This window comes from Balaenoptera physalus (assembly GCF_965194825.1).
Source record: "Balaenoptera physalus genome assembly, chromosome: 19".
Taxonomy (NCBI): domain Eukaryota; kingdom Metazoa; phylum Chordata; class Mammalia; order Artiodactyla; family Balaenopteridae; genus Balaenoptera; species Balaenoptera physalus.
Genome location: NC_138900.1, coordinates 4,204,366 through 4,218,517, shown reverse-complemented (window position 1 = coordinate 4,218,517; position 14,152 = coordinate 4,204,366).

Below are 14,152 nucleotides of genomic sequence, written 5' to 3'. Positions count from 1 at the left end.
TGATTTACAACATTCTGTTAGTTTCTGGTATACAGCAAAGTGATTCAACTATCTACATTCTTTTCCATTACAGGTCATTACAAGATAGTAAACATTTCCCTGGGCTATACAGTAAATCCTTGCTGTTCATCGATTTTATATATGAGTGGTTATCTACTAATCCAAATTACTAATTTATCCCTCCCTCCTTCCCCTTTTGTACCATAAATTTATGTTCTGTGTCTGGGAGGCTGTTTCTCTTTTGTATATACATTCGTTTGTACTGTTTTTTTAGATTCCACAAGTAGGTGACATCATATATTATTTGTCTTTTTCTGTCTGACTGTCTTTATTTAGTATGATAATGTCTTGGTCCATCCATGTTGCTGCAAATGGCAATGTTTCATTCTTTGTTATGGCTGAGGAATATTCCACTGTACATATATACCACACCTCCTTTATCCATTCATTCATCTATGAAGACATTTCAGTTGCTTCCTTGCCTTTATGGCCACTCCTTCTTGAACCCCAGTACTAAATACCTTCAGTAACAAGATGCATCCCAATTTTAGAAATGCTCAAGTGTGAGGAAAATGTGCATGTAGAATAACTCTCCCATCCAGTTAGTTTTAGGAGAAATTCTGCTGGGCAAAGTTCGTACTTACTCTTGGGACTAGTGCTAGCCGTTCTGATAACTCTCTAATGCCCCACACGTGAATGTACTCGAGAGCGTTGATGAAAACACGAGGGAATCTAGGCGTCAGCTTTTCCATGTGAGCAGATGGAGGCTTAAGTTACCTCGTTAACAGAACCTGCAAATCAGAAAGAATTTTGTCTTAATTGACCAGCAGTCGATTAGGGAAAGAGATATTTTTTTTTAATTTGGAGCTTCCTCGGATGGTGGTAATCCAATTTTGAATTATTTTCCAAGGGGACTGTGAAAAGTGGCCCTACTTTTGAGCTTTATTGAGGGACCTCTGACCACTGTCTCAGGGCGCCAAACCAGGACTGGCCCGAGACTGCAGGGGATTAGTATTACCACGAGAGGGCGCGCCAACACAACAGGAGCGACACAGCCAGCCTTGCAGCAGGAAGAAGGGAACCTAACCAAGGGTTGCCCCATACTCTCTCTTTGTTAAATGAAGTGTAGTTGCAATACGATATGGTGATAGCTACAGGTGTCAGCAGGTTAATTCACTTTTACATGTGTATATATACGCCTCTATATTCTTTCATTTTTGATTCCTCTTCATTATAAGGTTATCACAAGATATTGAATACAGGCCCCTGTGCTCTACAGTAAATCCTTCTTGTTTATCTATTTTATATATGATAATAGCGTGGACCTGTGAAACCCAAACTCCTAATTTGTCCCTCCCTCCCTTTCCCCTTTGGTAACCATATGTTGTATTGTATGTTTGTGACTGTTTCGGTTTTCTGGATAGATTCTTTTGCATTACTTTTAGACCACACATTTATGTGATATCATATAATATTTGACTCTCCCAGTCTGCCTTACTTCACATACTATAAAAATCTCTAGGACCATCCATGTTGCTGCAAGTGGCAATATTTTATTCTTTTCTATGACTGAGGAATATTCCATTGTACATATATACCACACCATCTGTATCTGTTCATCTATGAAGGACATTTTAGTTGCTTCCATGCCTTTATGGCCACTCCTTCTTGAACCCCAATAGTAATATGCCCTCAGTGACAACATGCATCCCAGTTTTGGAAATGAAATAGTTGGAAACAAAAAGTGCATGTAGAAGAACTTCCCACGCGGTTAGTTTTAGGAGGAACTCTACTCTTTAAAGTGAATACTTAAGACTCTTGGGACTAGTGCTAGTGTTCTGATAACTCTCTAATGCTTCACACGTGAATGTAGTCAAGAGAGTTGAGGAAAACACGAGGGAATCTAGGCGTCAGCTTTTCCTTAGGAGCAGATGGAGGCTGAAGTTGCCTAGTTAACAGAACCTGCAAATCAGAAAGAATTTTACATAATTGCCCAGCAATCGATTAGGGCAAGAGGAATTTTTTTTAGTTTGGAGCTTCCTCGGATGGTGGTAATCAATTTTGAATCATTTTCCAAGGGGACTGTGAAAAGTGGCCCTCTTTTGAGCTTTATAGAGGGACCTCTGACCTCTGTCTCAGAGCTCCAGGCCAGGACTGGCCCCAGCCTGCGGGGGATCAGTGTCACCACGAGAGGGCGCTCCAACACCACAAGAGCGGACACAGTTTTGCACCATGAGGAAGGGAAACTAACCAAGTGTTTCCCGTAATATTTTTTTTTAATTGAAGTGTAGTTGATTTACAACATTCTGTTAGTTTCTGGTATACAGCAAAGTGATTCAACTATCTATATTCTTTTCCATTACAGGTTGTTACAAGATAGTAAACATTTCCCTGGGCTATACAGTAAATCCTTGCTGTTCATCTATTTTATATATGAGTGGTTATCTACTAATCCCAAATAACTAATTTATCCCTCCCTCCTTCCCCTTTTGTACCATAAATTTATGTTCTATGTCTGGGAGTCTGTTTCTCTTTTGTATATACATTCCTTTGTATTGTTTTTTTTAGATTCCACAAGTAGGTGATATCATATATTATTTGTCTTTTTCTGTCTTTTAAAAATTTATTTATTTATTTATTTATTTTTGGCTGCGTTGGGTCTTCATTGCTGCGTGAGGGCTTTTCTCTAGTTGCGGCGAGCGGGGGCTACCCTTCGTTGCAGTGCATGGGCTTCTCATTGTGGTGGCTTCTCTTGTTGCAGAGAACAGGCCCTAAGCGCATAGGCTTCAGTAGTTGTGGCACGTGGGCTCAGTAGTTGTGGCTCATGGGCTCTAGAGCACAGGCTTAGTAGTTGTGGTGCACGGGCTTAGTTGCTCCGCGGCATGTGGGATCTTCCCGGACCAGGGCTCGAACCCGTGTTTGCTGCATTGGCAGGCGGATTCTTACCACTGCGCCACCAGGGAAGCCCCTGTCTGACTGTCTTTATTTAGTATGATAATGTCTTGGTCCATCCATGTCGCTGCAAATGGCAATGTTTCATTCTTCTTTATGACTGAGGAATATTCCATTGTACATATATACCACACCTCCTTTATCTATTCATTCATCTATGAAGACATTTCAGTTGCTTCCTTGCCTTTATGGCCACTCCTTCTTGAACGCCAGTACTAAATACCTTCAGTAACAAGATGCATCCCAATTTTAGAAATGCTGAAGTGTGAGGAAAATGTGCCTTTTTTGTGTGTGTGTGTGCCTTTAGAATAACTCTCCCATCCAGTTAGTTTTAGGAGAAATTCTGCTGGGCAAAGTTCGTACTTACTCTTGGGACTAGTGCTAGCTGTCCTGATAACTCTCTAATGACCCACACGTGAATGTACTCGAGAGCGTTGATGAAAACACGAGGGAATCTAGGCGTCAGCTTTTCCATGGGTGCACATGGAGGCTTAAGTTACCTCGTTAACAGAACCTGCAAATCAGAAAGAATTTTGTCTTAATTGACCAGCAGTCGATTAGGGAAAGAGAAATTTTTTTTTAATTTGGAGCTTCCTCGGATGGTGGTAATCCAATTTTGAATTATTTTCCAAGGGGACTGTGAAAAGTGGTCCTATTTTTGAGCTTTATCGAGGGACCTCTGACCTCTGTCTCAGGGCGCCAAACCAGGACTGGCCCGAGACTGCAGGGGATTAGTATCACCACGAGAGGGCGCTCCAACACAACAGGAGCGACACAGCCAGCGTTGCAGCAGGAGGAAGGGAATCTAATCAAGGGTTGCCCCATGTTCTTTCTTTGTTAAATGAAGTGTAGTTGCTATACAATATGGTGATAGCTACAGGTGTCAGCAGGTTAATTCACTTCTACATGCGTATATATACGCCTCTATATTCTTTCATTTTTGATTCCTTTTCATTATAGGGTTATCACAAGATATTGAATACAGGCCCCTGTGCTCTACAGTAAATCCTTCTTGTTTATCTATTTTATATATGATAATAGCCTGCATCTGTTAAACCCAAACTCCTAATTTGTCCCTCCCTCCCTTTCCCCTTTGGTAACCATATGTTGTATTTTATGTTTGTGACTCTGTTTCGGTTTTCTGGATAGATTCTTTTGCATTATTTTTAGACCACACATTTATGTGATATCATATAATATTTGACTTTCCCAGTCTGCCTTACTTCACATACTATAAAAATCTCTAGGGCCATCCATGTTGCTGCAAATGGCAATATTTTATCCTTTTCTATGACTGAGGAATATTCCATTGTACATATATACCACACCATCTGTATCTATTCATCTATGAAGGACATTTTAGTTGCTTCCATGCCTTTATGGCCACTCCTTCTTGAACCCCAATAGTAATATGCCCTCAGTGACAACATGCATCCCAGTTTTGGAAATGCAATAGTTGGAAACAAAAAGTTCATGTAGAAGAACTTCCCATGCAGTTAGTTTTAGGAGAAACTCTACTCTTTAAAGTGAGTACTTAAGACTCTTGGGACTAGTGCTAGCTGTCCTGATAACTCTCTAATGCTTCACACGTGAATGTAGTCAAGAGAGTTGATGAAAACACGAGGGAATCTAGGAGTCAGCTTTTCCATAGGCGCAGATGGAGGCTGAAGTTGCCTAGTTAACAGAACCTGCAAATCAGAAAGAATTTTACATAATTGCCCAGCAATCGATTAGGGCAAGAGAAATTTTTTTTTTAATTTGGAGCTTCCTCGGATGGTGGTAATCCAATTTTGAATCATTTTCCAAGGGGCTCTGAAAAGTGGCCCTATTTTGAGCTTTATACAGGGACCTCTGACCTCTGCCTCAGAGCTCCAGGCCAGGGCTGGCCCCAGCCTGCAGGGGATTAGTGTCACCACGAGAGGGCGCTCCAACACCACAGGAGCGGACACAGTCAGCTTTGCACCATGAGGAAGGGAAACTAACCAAGTGTTTCCCGTAATATTTTTTTTTAATTGAAGTGTAGTTGATTTACAACATTCTGTTAGTTTCTGGTATACAGCAAAGTGATTCAACTATCTACATTCTTTTCCATTACTGGTTGTTACAAGATAGTAAACATTTCCCTGGGCTATACAGTAAATCCTTGCTGTTCATCTATTTTATATATGAGTGGTTATCTACTAATCCCATATTACTAATTTATCCCTCCCTCCTTCCCCTTTTGTACCATAAATTTATGTTCTGTGTCTGTGAGGCTGTTTCTCTTTTGTATATACATTCATTTGTACTGTTTTTTTAGATTCCACAAGTAGGTGATATCATATATTATTTGTCTTTTTCTGTCTGTCTTTATTTAGTATGATAATGTCTTGGTCCATCCATGTTGCTGCAAATGGCAATGTTTCATTCTTCTTTATGGCTGAGGAATATTCCATTGTACATATATACCACACCTCCTTTATCCATTCATTCATCTATGAAGACATTTCAGTTGCTTCCTTGCCTTTATGGCCACTCCTTCTTGAACCCCAGTGCTAATATACCTTCAGTAACAAGATGCATCCCAATTTTAGAAATGCTCAAGTGTGAGGAAAATGTGCAGGTAGAATTACTCTCCCATCCAGTTAGTTTTAGGATAAATTCTGCTGGGCAAAGTTCGTACTTACTCTTGGGGCCAGTGCTAGCTGCCCTGATAACTCTCTAATGCCCCACAAGTGAATGTGCTCAAGAGAGCTGATGAAAACACGAGGGAATCTAGGCGTCAGCTTTTCCATAGGAGCAGATGGAGGCTGAAGTTACCTCGTTAACAGAACCTGCAAATCAGAAAGAATTTTGTCTTAATTGACCAGCAGTCGATTAGGGAAAGAGAAATTTTTTTTTAATTTGGAGCTTCCTCGGATGGTGGTAATCCAATTTTGAATTATTTTCCAAGGGGGCTGTGAAAAGTGGTCCTATTTTTGAGCTTTATCGAGGGACCTCTGACCTCTGTCTCAGGGCGCCAAACCAGGACTGGCCCGAGACTGCAGGGGAGTAGTATTACCACGAGAGGGCGCTCCAACACAACAGGAGCGACACAGCCAGCGTTGCAGCAGGAGGAAGGGAATCTAATCAAGGGTTGCCCCATGTTCTCTCTTTGTTAAATGAAGTGTAGTTGCTATACAATATGGTGATAGCTACAGGTGTCAGCAGGTTAATTCACTTTTACATGTGTATATATACGCCTCTATATTCTTTCATTTTTGATTCCTTTTCATTTTAAGGTTATCACAAGATATTGAATACAGGCCCCTGTGCTCTACAGTAAATCCTTCTTGTTTATCTATTTTATATATGATAATAGCCTGCATCTGTTAAACCCAAACTCCTAATTTGTCCCTCCCTCCCTTTCCCCTTTGGTAACCATATGTTGTATTTTATGTTTGTGACTCTGTTTCGGTTTTCTGGATAGATTCTTTTGCATTATTTTTAGACCACACATTTATGTGATATCATATAATATTTGACTTTCCCAGTCTGCCTTACTTCACATACTATAAAAATCTCTAGGGCCATCCATGTTGCTGCAAATGGCAATATTTTATCCTTTTCTATGACTGAGGAATATTCCATTGTACATATATACCACACCATCTGTATCTATTCATCTATGAAGGACATTTTAGTTGCTTCCATGCCTTTATGGCCACTCCTTCTTGAACCCCAATAGTAATATGCCCTCAGTGACAACATGCATCCCAGTTTTGGAAATGCAATAGTTGGAAACAAAAAGTTCATGTAGAAGAACTTCCCATGCAGTTAGTTTTAGGAGAAACTCTACTCTTTAAAGTGAGTACTTAAGACTCTTGGGACTAGTGCTAGCTGTCCTGATAGCTCTCTAATGCTTCACACGTGAATGTAGTCAAGAGCGTTGATGAAAACGGGAGGGAATCTAGGCGTCAGCTTTTCCATAGGAACAGATGGAGGCTGAAGTTGCCTAGTTAATAGAACCTGCAAATCAGAAAGAATTTTACATAATTGCCCAGCAATCGATTAGGGCAAGAGAATTTTTTTTAGTTTGGAGCTTCCTCGGATGGTGGTAATCCAATTTTGAATCATTTTCCAAGGGACTGTGAAAAGTGGCCCTATTTTGAGCTTTACAGAGGGACCTCTGACCTCTGTCTCAGAGCTCCAGGCCAGGACTGGCCCCAGCCTGCAGGGGATTAGTGTCACCACGAGAGGGCGCTCCAACACCACAGGAGTGGACACAGTCAGCTTTGCACCATGAGGAAGGGAAGCTAACCAAGTGTTTCCCGTAATATATTTTTTTTAATTGAAGTGTAGTTGATTTACAACATTCTGTTAGTTTCTGGTATACAGCAAAGTGATTCAACTATCTATATTCTTTTCCATTACAGGTTGTTACAAGATAGTAAACATTTCCCTGGGCTATACAGTAAATCCTTGCTGTTCATCTATTTTATATATGAGTGGTTATCTACTAATCCCAAATAACTAATTTATCCCTCCCTCCTTCCCCTTTTGTACCATAAATTTATGTTCTATGTCTGGGAGTCTGTTTCTCTTTTGTATATACATTCCTTTGTATTGTTTTTTTTAGATTCCACAAGTAGGTGATATCATATATTATTTGTCTTTTTCTGTCTTTTAAAAATTTATTTATTTATTTATTTATTTTTGGCTGCGTTGGGTCTTCATTGCTGCGTGAGGGCTTTTCTCTAGTTGCGGCGAGCGGGGGCTACCCTTCGTTGCAGTGCATGGGCTTCTCATTGTGGTGGCTTCTCTTGTTGCAGAGAACAGGCCCTAAGCGCATAGGCTTCAGTAGTTGTGGCACGTGGGCTCAGTAGTTGTGGCTCATGGGCTCTAGAGCACAGGCTTAGTAGTTGTGGTGCACGGGCTTAGTTGCTCCGCGGCATGTGGGATCTTCCCGGACCAGGGCTCGAACCCGTGTTTGCTGCATTGGCAGGCGGATTCTTACCACTGCGCCACCAGGGAAGCCCCTGTCTGACTGTCTTTATTTAGTATGATAATGTCTTGGTCCATCCATGTCGCTGCAAATGGCAATGTTTCATTCTTCTTTATGACTGAGGAATATTCCATTGTACATATATACCACACCTCCTTTATCTATTCATTCATCTATGAAGACATTTCAGTTGCTTCCTTGCCTTTATGGCCACTCCTTCTTGAACGCCAGTACTAAATACCTTCAGTAACAAGATGCATCCCAATTTTAGAAATGCTGAAGTGTGAGGAAAATGTGCCTTTTTTGTGTGTGTGTGTGCCTTTAGAATAACTCTCCCATCCAGTTAGTTTTAGGAGAAATTCTGCTGGGCAAAGTTCGTACTTACTCTTGGGACTAGTGCTAGCTGTCCTGATAACTCTCTAATGACCCACACGTGAATGTACTCGAGAGCGTTGATGAAAACACGAGGGAATCTAGGCGTCAGCTTTTCCATGGGTGCACATGGAGGCTTAAGTTACCTCGTTAACAGAACCTGCAAATCAGAAAGAATTTTGTCTTAATTGACCAGCAGTCGATTAGGGAAAGAGAAATTTTTTTTTAATTTGGAGCTTCCTCGGATGGTGGTAATCCAATTTTGAATTATTTTCCAAGGGGACTGTGAAAAGTGGTCCTATTTTTGAGCTTTATCGAGGGACCTCTGACCTCTGTCTCAGGGCGCCAAACCAGGACTGGCCCGAGACTGCAGGGGATTAGTATCACCACGAGAGGGCGCTCCAACACAACAGGAGCGACACAGCCAGCGTTGCAGCAGGAGGAAGGGAATCTAATCAAGGGTTGCCCCATGTTCTTTCTTTGTTAAATGAAGTGTAGTTGCTATACAATATGGTGATAGCTACAGGTGTCAGCAGGTTAATTCACTTCTACATGCGTATATATACGCCTCTATATTCTTTCATTTTTGATTCCTTTTCATTATAGGGTTATCACAAGATATTGAATACAGGCCCCTGTGCTCTACAGTAAATCCTTCTTGTTTATCTATTTTATATATGATAATAGCCTGCATCTGTTAAACCCAAACTCCTAATTTGTCCCTCCCTCCCTTTCCCCTTTGGTAACCATATGTTGTATTTTATGTTTGTGACTCTGTTTCGGTTTTCTGGATAGATTCTTTTGCATTATTTTTAGACCACACATTTATGTGATATCATATAATATTTGACTTTCCCAGTCTGCCTTACTTCACATACTATAAAAATCTCTAGGGCCATCCATGTTGCTGCAAATGGCAATATTTTATCCTTTTCTATGACTGAGGAATATTCCATTGTACATATATACCACACCATCTGTATCTATTCATCTATGAAGGACATTTTAGTTGCTTCCATGCCTTTATGGCCACTCCTTCTTGAACCCCAATAGTAATATGCCCTCAGTGACAACATGCATCCCAGTTTTGGAAATGCAATAGTTGGAAACAAAAAGTTCATGTAGAAGAACTTCCCATGCAGTTAGTTTTAGGAGAAACTCTACTCTTTAAAGTGAGTACTTAAGACTCTTGGGACTAGTGCTAGCTGTCCTGATAACTCTCTAATGCTTCACACGTGAATGTAGTCAAGAGAGTTGATGAAAACACGAGGGAATCTAGGAGTCAGCTTTTCCATAGGCGCAGATGGAGGCTGAAGTTGCCTAGTTAACAGAACCTGCAAATCAGAAAGAATTTTACATAATTGCCCAGCAATCGATTAGGGCAAGAGAAATTTTTTTTTTAATTTGGAGCTTCCTCGGATGGTGGTAATCCAATTTTGAATCATTTTCCAAGGGGCTCTGAAAAGTGGCCCTATTTTGAGCTTTATACAGGGACCTCTGACCTCTGCCTCAGAGCTCCAGGCCAGGGCTGGCCCCAGCCTGCAGGGGATTAGTGTCACCACGAGAGGGCGCTCCAACACCACAGGAGCGGACACAGTCAGCTTTGCACCATGAGGAAGGGAAACTAACCAAGTGTTTCCCGTAATATTTTTTTTTAATTGAAGTGTAGTTGATTTACAACATTCTGTTAGTTTCTGGTATACAGCAAAGTGATTCAACTATCTACATTCTTTTCCATTACTGGTTGTTACAAGATAGTAAACATTTCCCTGGGCTATACAGTAAATCCTTGCTGTTCATCTATTTTATATATGAGTGGTTATCTACTAATCCCATATTACTAATTTATCCCTCCCTCCTTCCCCTTTTGTACCATAAATTTATGTTCTGTGTCTGTGAGGCTGTTTCTCTTTTGTATATACATTCATTTGTACTGTTTTTTTAGATTCCACAAGTAGGTGATATCATATATTATTTGTCTTTTTCTGTCTGTCTTTATTTAGTATGATAATGTCTTGGTCCATCCATGTTGCTGCAAATGGCAATGTTTCATTCTTCTTTATGGCTGAGGAATATTCCATTGTACATATATACCACACCTCCTTTATCCATTCATTCATCTATGAAGACATTTCAGTTGCTTCCTTGCCTTTATGGCCACTCCTTCTTGAACCCCAGTGCTAATATACCTTCAGTAACAAGATGCATCCCAATTTTAGAAATGCTCAAGTGTGAGGAAAATGTGCAGGTAGAATTACTCTCCCATCCAGTTAGTTTTAGGATAAATTCTGCTGGGCAAAGTTCGTACTTACTCTTGGGGCCAGTGCTAGCTGCCCTGATAACTCTCTAATGCCCCACAAGTGAATGTGCTCAAGAGAGCTGATGAAAACACGAGGGAATCTAGGCGTCAGCTTTTCCATAGGAGCAGATGGAGGCTGAAGTTACCTCGTTAACAGAACCTGCAAATCAGAAAGAATTTTGTCTTAATTGACCAGCAGTCGATTAGGGAAAGAGAAATTTTTTTTTAATTTGGAGCTTCCTCGGATGGTGGTAATCCAATTTTGAATTATTTTCCAAGGGGGCTGTGAAAAGTGGTCCTATTTTTGAGCTTTATCGAGGGACCTCTGACCTCTGTCTCAGGGCGCCAAACCAGGACTGGCCCGAGACTGCAGGGGAGTAGTATTACCACGAGAGGGCGCTCCAACACAACAGGAGCGACACAGCCAGCGTTGCAGCAGGAGGAAGGGAATCTAATCAAGGGTTGCCCCATGTTCTCTCTTTGTTAAATGAAGTGTAGTTGCTATACAATATGGTGATAGCTACAGGTGTCAGCAGGTTAATTCACTTTTACATGTGTATATATACGCCTCTATATTCTTTCATTTTTGATTCCTTTTCATTTTAAGGTTATCACAAGATATTGAATACAGGCCCCTGTGCTCTACAGTAAATCCTTCTTGTTTATCTATTTTATATATGATAATAGCCTGCATCTGTTAAACCCAAACTCCTAATTTGTCCCTCCCTCCCTTTCCCCTTTGGTAACCATATGTTGTATTTTATGTTTGTGACTCTGTTTCGGTTTTCTGGATAGATTCTTTTGCATTATTTTTAGACCACACATTTATGTGATATCATATAATATTTGACTTTCCCAGTCTGCCTTACTTCACATACTATAAAAATCTCTAGGGCCATCCATGTTGCTGCAAATGGCAATATTTTATCCTTTTCTATGACTGAGGAATATTCCATTGTACATATATACCACACCATCTGTATCTATTCATCTATGAAGGACATTTTAGTTGCTTCCATGCCTTTATGGCCACTCCTTCTTGAACCCCAATAGTAATATGCCCTCAGTGACAACATGCATCCCAGTTTTGGAAATGCAATAGTTGGAAACAAAAAGTTCATGTAGAAGAACTTCCCATGCAGTTAGTTTTAGGAGAAACTCTACTCTTTAAAGTGAGTACTTAAGACTCTTGGGACTAGTGCTAGCTGTCCTGATAGCTCTCTAATGCTTCACACGTGAATGTAGTCAAGAGCGTTGATGAAAACGGGAGGGAATCTAGGCGTCAGCTTTTCCATAGGAACAGATGGAGGCTGAAGTTGCCTAGTTAATAGAACCTGCAAATCAGAAAGAATTTTACATAATTGCCCAGCAATCGATTAGGGCAAGAGAATTTTTTTTAGTTTGGAGCTTCCTCGGATGGTGGTAATCCAATTTTGAATCATTTTCCAAGGGACTGTGAAAAGTGGCCCTATTTTGAGCTTTACAGAGGGACCTCTGACCTCTGTCTCAGAGCTCCAGGCCAGGACTGGCCCCAGCCTGCAGGGGATTAGTGTCACCACGAGAGGGCGCTCCAACACCACAGGAGTGGACACAGTCAGCTTTGCACCATGAGGAAGGGAAGCTAACCAAGTGTTTCCCGTAATATATTTTTTTTAATTGAAGTGTAGTTGATTTACAACATTCTGTTAGTTTCTGGTATACAGCAAAGTGATTCAACTATCTATATTCTTTTCCATTACAGGTTGTTACAAGATAGTAAACATTTCCCTGGGCTATACAGTAAATCCTTGCTGTTCATCTATTTTATATATGAGTGGTTATCTACTAATCCCAAATAACTAATTTATCCCTCCCTCCTTCCCCTTTTGTACCATAAATTTATGTTCTATGTCTGGGAGTCTGTTTCTCTTTTGTATATACATTCCTTTGTATTGTTTTTTTTAGATTCCACAAGTAGGTGATATCATATATTATTTGTCTTTTTCTGTCTTTTAAAAATTTATTTATTTATTTATTTATTTTTGGCTGCGTTGGGTCTTCATTGCTGCGTGAGGGCTTTTCTCTAGTTGCGGCGAGCGGGGGCTACCCTTCGTTGCAGTGCATGGGCTTCTCATTGTGGTGGCTTCTCTTGTTGCAGAGAACAGGCCCTAAGCGCATAGGCTTCAGTAGTTGTGGCACGTGGGCTCAGTAGTTGTGGCTCATGGGCTCTAGAGCACAGGCTTAGTAGTTGTGGTGCACGGGCTTAGTTGCTCCGCGGCATGTGGGATCTTCCCGGACCAGGGCTCGAACCCGTGTTTGCTGCATTGGCAGGCGGATTCTTACCACTGCGCCACCAGGGAAGCCCCTGTCTGACTGTCTTTATTTAGTATGATAATGTCTTGGTCCATCCATGTCGCTGCAAATGGCAATGTTTCATTCTTCTTTATGACTGAGGAATATTCCATTGTACATATATACCACACCTCCTTTATCTATTCATTCATCTATGAAGACATTTCAGTTGCTTCCTTGCCTTTATGGCCACTCCTTCTTGAACGCCAGTACTAAATACCTTCAGTAACAAGATGCATCCCAATTTTAGAAATGCTGAAGTGTGAGGAAAATGTGCCTTTTTTGTGTGTGTGTGTGCCTTTAGAATAACTCTCCCATCCAGTTAGTTTTAGGAGAAATTCTGCTGGGCAAAGTTCGTACTTACTCTTGGGACTAGTGCTAGCTGTCCTGATAACTCTCTAATGACCCACACGTGAATGTACTCGAGAGCGTTGATGAAAACACGAGGGAATCTAGGCGTCAGCTTTTCCATGGGTGCACATGGAGGCTTAAGTTACCTCGTTAACAGAACCTGCAAATCAGAAAGAATTTTGTCTTAATTGACCAGCAGTCGATTAGGGAAAGAGAAATTTTTTTTTAATTTGGAGCTTCCTCGGATGGTGGTAATCCAATTTTGAATTATTTTCCAAGGGGACTGTGAAAAGTGGTCCTATTTTTGAGCTTTATCGAGGGACCTCTGACCTCTGTCTCAGGGCGCCAAACCAGGACTGGCCCGAGACTGCAGGGGATTAGTATCACCACGAGAGGGCGCTCCAACACAACAGGAGCGACACAGCCAGCGTTGCAGCAGGAGGAAGGGAATCTAATCAAGGGTTGCCCCATGTTCTTTCTTTGTTAAATGAAGTGTAGTTGCTATACAATATGGTGATAGCTACAGGTGTCAGCAGGTTAATTCACTTCTACATGCGTATATATACGCCTCTATATTCTTTCATTTTTGATTCCTTTTCATTATAGGGTTATCACAAGATATTGAATACAGGCCCCTGTGCTCTACAGTAAATCCTTCTTGTTTATCTATTTTATATATGATAATAGCCTGCATCTGTTAAACCCAAACTCCTAATTTGTCCCTCCCTCCCTTTCCCCTTTGGTAACCATATGTTGTATTTTATGTTTGTGACTCTGTTTCGGTTTTCTGGATAGATTCTTTTGCATTATTTTTAGACCACACATTTATGTGATATCATATAATATTTGACTTTCCCAGTCTGCCTTACTTCACATACTATAAA